This window comes from Scylla paramamosain, chromosome 12, assembly GCF_035594125.1.
Source record: "Scylla paramamosain isolate STU-SP2022 chromosome 12, ASM3559412v1, whole genome shotgun sequence".
NCBI lineage: Eukaryota > Metazoa > Arthropoda > Malacostraca > Decapoda > Portunidae > Scylla > Scylla paramamosain.
The window spans coordinates 3,145,001-3,150,000 of record NC_087162.1 but is presented as its reverse complement, the minus strand read 5'-3'; the positions used below and the strand labels follow the sequence as shown (position 1 = coordinate 3,150,000).

The 5,000-nt window shown below is 36.7% G+C and overlaps 1 long non-coding RNA gene across 1 annotated transcript in view; it reads right to left on the bottom strand.

The window, feature by feature from the left end:
- The window catches only part of LOC135105538 (uncharacterized), a 61,871-nt gene that overhangs the window by 41,600 nt on the left and 15,271 nt on the right, over nt 1-5,000 (bottom strand). The window lies entirely within an intron of this gene.

Genomic DNA, 5,000 nt, shown 5'->3' with positions numbered 1-5,000 from the left:
CAGACAGACAGACAGACAGACACACACACACACACACACACACACACACACACACACACACACACACACACACACACACACACACACACACACAGAGAGAGAAGTAAATAAAGAAAGAGATAAACAAATAGTCAAACAGGCAGACAGACAGACAGACAAACGTCAAAAGACAACCAAACTATCTTAAAAAAAAAAGTTAAAATTTTCAATCTAATTTTTTATCAGGCAATGGAGATCTATCCCTACTTAAAAGAGAAACATTCTATTCTGGTGGCACTTTGTCAGTAATACTCGTACAGCACTCAGGTCTATCACGTTCAATGTCCAAGAGTATAAGAGACATGAGTAGCAGACACGAGAGGGGCGCTCAGAACGCACATGAACATAAGAATATAAGAACATAAGAAATAAGGGAAGCTGCAAGAAGCGACCAGGCTTACACGTGGCAGTCCCTGTATGAAACACACCTACCTATTTCCATCTGTTATCCCCATCCATATACTTGTCTAATCTTCTCTTAAAGCTCTCTAGTGTCCTAGCACTCTATTTAAGAACCAATTTTTTCCTATCTCCTTCCTAAATGAACGCCAAGCCATCTCCCTACAAACTGACTAGCGGGGTCGACGTCGACACACAAAAGGTGCGCCAAATAAAAGACGGACGAGATACGTATAATTAATGAATAAATGAATAAACAATGAATAATAATATTAATAACTACAACAATAACCATAATATTAACAAATGAAATTAAGTTATATACCACAACAATTCTGCGTATATAGAATATTGTTTGATGTCTAAAGCAACAGTGCCTGGATATGAAACTAACTAACCGTATTTCAATAAACCTTTTATATCAATATTTTCTTCTACTTTTCTTTTTCTTTAATTCTGCAATTTCGAAAAAGATTTTAAACTTTTTTTTTCTTTATGTATTTTTCAGGTCTAGGCCTTAAAAATAAATTACAAAAATTTTCAAACTCAAAATTTTCGTGATAATGTAGTTAGGTTCCTTACCTAAAAGACAGATGTCGCGAATATCCGATATTCTTTTGAGTTAATGCGAACGGTGAGTAAACAATAATACTGAACTTTCAACATATCGGTTTTCAAACTAAAATGTGAAAAAAAAAAACACTTTTGACTGATATAAACTCTTTATATCAATATCTTTCTTTTACTTCTCATGTTTCAAAATCGTAATTTTTAAAGGAATTTCTTAGTCGCAAATTTTGTTGTATTTCTTTCCAGATCCAGACCTTGATGAGTAACTGCTGAACTGACTCACTGGCTAGCTGGCTGACTAAATAACATGTTGACCGACATTAACTGGTTGACTGGCTAACTGATTACTAGACGGTGCCAGATATCTTCATGACTGACTGACGAACAAGTTTACTGAATACCTGGCAGACTGAATAGCATATCAACTGACTGATAGACTGACTGACAAATCAAATGACTGACTAGACAGACAAACTGAAATAAAAACGGAAGACAAGCAATGACAAAGATGAAAACTATTTCCCATCAAAAGTGTCTATTAGGATATTAACAAATATTCCTCAATAATTCATTCATTCCAGCCCGCATAACTGCATCAAGTGAGTGAATAACCTAATTTCCTCTACCAATCTTAAAACACCAACTTACCGGTCCCCTTCCTTCCATCACCGCCTCGCCTTGCCAGCATGTTGGTTTCTTATTTCCCTGCTTCTGCTAAAATTCCATAAACATTCGTCCTTCCCCTTGTTTCCGTTTTTCTCCTCTTACGTCCCTTGCTTTCCTCCTCTTCCTCCTCCTCACCGTTGTTCTCGTCCTCTTTGTCCTCCTTTTCTCTTTTTTACTCTGTTCTCCTATACATATATCTCTCGTTTCATATATATATATATATATATATATATATATATATATATATATATATATATATATATATATATATATATATATATATATATATATATATATATATATATATATATATATACACAACGCAGGTGTCGAGTTTGACTAATTTTGGTGGAGTGAGATTTATTCCTGCAACACTTCGCAGTGTGATTGGCGGCATTTTCAAGGTAAAACATAAAAACAAGGTATAATACAAGGTAAAAGAAAACATACGTTAAAACGAATAAAAAAACGTATATAAAATATAACATGGATAAAACGTAAAATAGATAAAAAAGATAAAGAAAAATTCAAAGAATATATTTGAAAAATACATATATAGAAATAAAATCAGGTAGCCTCTTCTCTCTCTCATATTTTATTTCTTGATAGTCTATGTATTTTCAAATATTTTCTTTTTACTTTTCTTTTATCTTTTTCATCTATTTTATATTTTATCCATGTTATATTTTATATACGCTTTTTTTTATTCGTTTTAACGTATTATGTTTTATGTTACCTTGCACTATAACTTTGTTTTTGTTTTACCTTGAAAATGCCGCCAGTCACACGGCGAAACGTTGCAGGAATAAACCTCACTCCGCCAAAATCAGTCTCACTCGACACCTGCGCTGTCCATACACGTCCTTCTACACGATGATATATATATATATATATATATATATATATATATATATATATATATATATATATATATATATATATATATATATATATATATATATATATATATATATATATATATACGAGGTGTGTCATTAAAGTTCCAGGACTGGTGTCCTAAAAGATGAATTTCAAACCCAAGCCACAAACCACCATATTTCCCCTTCAAAGTAATCCTTCTGGAGTATACAACTGCGCTCCCAACCCTCTACAGTCACTAATCTTTTTCTTACGTGCTTTTAAAATCATGTCCTCTGTTGCAGGTCGTTTAACAATGAGCGCTGAACAGCGAACAAACTTGAAGTTTTTGGTGCAGTTGGGGAAAACGCCGTCAGAAGCACTGGGTATGCTGCAAAAAGTGTACGGGGATGAGACAATGTCACGCTCACGTGTTTTTGAGTGGTGCAAGAGGTTCAAAGAGGGCCGGGAGGACGTGGAAGATGACCCCAGGAGTGGAAGACCCTCAACGAGCAGGAATGAGGCCAATGTTGAGCGTGTCAAGCAGATGGTGCGTGACGATCGTCGGTTGACTGTTCGAAAGATCGCAGATGAGCTTGGCATGAACCACAACAGCGTGTGGAAGATTATCACTGAAGATCTGGGCATGCGGAAAGTCTGTGCGAAGATGGTGCCGAGACTCCTGAACGATGACCAGAAGGGACGACGCATGCAGGTGTGTCAGGACATCCTCGAGCGTCTGGAAACTGAACCAGACTTGCTCAGGAGAGTCATCACCGGCGATGAGTCCTGGGTATTTGAGTACGACCCGGAGACCAAACGCCAGAGCCTTCAATGGAAGAGTCCGGCGTCGCCACGGCCGAAGAAAGCAAGGCAGTCCAGGTCCAGCTTCAAGGTCATGTTGATCGCTTTCTTCGATGTGAGGGGCATCGTCCACTGCGAGTTCTTGCCACAGGGCCAGACAGTCAACCAACATGTGTACAAAGAAGTACTGCGGCGTCTGCTTCGTGCAGTGCGCGAGAAGAGGCGGGAGTTGTGGCAGGGCAACTCGTGGCTGCTTCACCACGACAATGTGCCTGCTCACAATGCCCTGAGCATCAGAGAGTTCTTGGCCAAGAAGAACATCGCCGTGCTGGAGCAACCGCCCTACTCACCTGACCTCGCTCCGTGCGACTTCTTCCTCTTCCCCAAGCTCAAGGAGGTCATGAAGGGGACCCGTTTTGATGATGCGGACGACATCAAAAAGGCCGTGACGACGGAGCTGAGGAGCATCCCGCAAGAATCCTTCCAGCAGTGCATGCAAGCCTGGCAGAGAAGGATGGACAAGTGCATGCGGTGCCAGGGGGATTACTTCGAAGGAGATAACCTATAGTTTGTAGCCTGGATGTGAAATAAAACTTGTGTGGCACCAGTCCTGGAACTTTAATGACACACCTCGTATATATATATATATATATATATATATATATATATATATATATATATATATATATATATATATATATATATATATATATATATATATATATATATATATATATATATATATATATATATATATATATATATATATATATATATATATATATATATATATATATATATATATATATATATATATATATATATATATATATATATATATATATATATATATATATATATATATATATATATATATATATATATATATATATATATATATATATATATTTTTTTTTTTTTTTTATGTAAGAGGGACTCTGACCTCGGGCAACAAAATAAAAGAAAAAGTCCATTAGAACTGCCAGTCCCTGAAGAGGACAGTCCGAGAACTCAGTAGAAACTAACTAAAGAAATATTTTGAAACCTCCCTTTTAACGGTTTAAGGAAGGGTTTTACTCGCATCTTAAGGCTTTATTCTAGCTTGGTAACATATCATCAGTAAAGAGTATTTCTGATCTCCTTCCTTTCTATACCTATCTTAAAGGAAAAACTGAGGCTTGAAAGCACTCATATGATGACTACCAGTGTACATTATATGTTTTAATATTAGAAGAGTTTCCCCATTACGTTATGAGAGAAAACGAAAGTACTATCACTAAAAGAAAATTCTCATGGGAAACTCTTATCAGACGCTAAGATTTTTATTTATTTATTTATTTTTCTGTTTGGACCAGAAATCATTAATATGTCACTGTTTGTGAGAATAAGAGGGTTAAAATTTATTGAAGTTACTCTCTCTCTCTCTCTCTCTCTCTCTCTCTCTCTCTCTCTCTCTCTCTCTCTCTCTCTCTCTCTCTCTCTCTCTCTCTCTCTCTCTCTCTCTCTCTCCACCGCCCTCCCCCCAACACACACACACACACACACACACACACACACACACACACACACACACACACACACACACACACACACACACACACACACACACACACACACACACACACACACACACACCCTATCTAACATTTCATTTCGCAGCATTA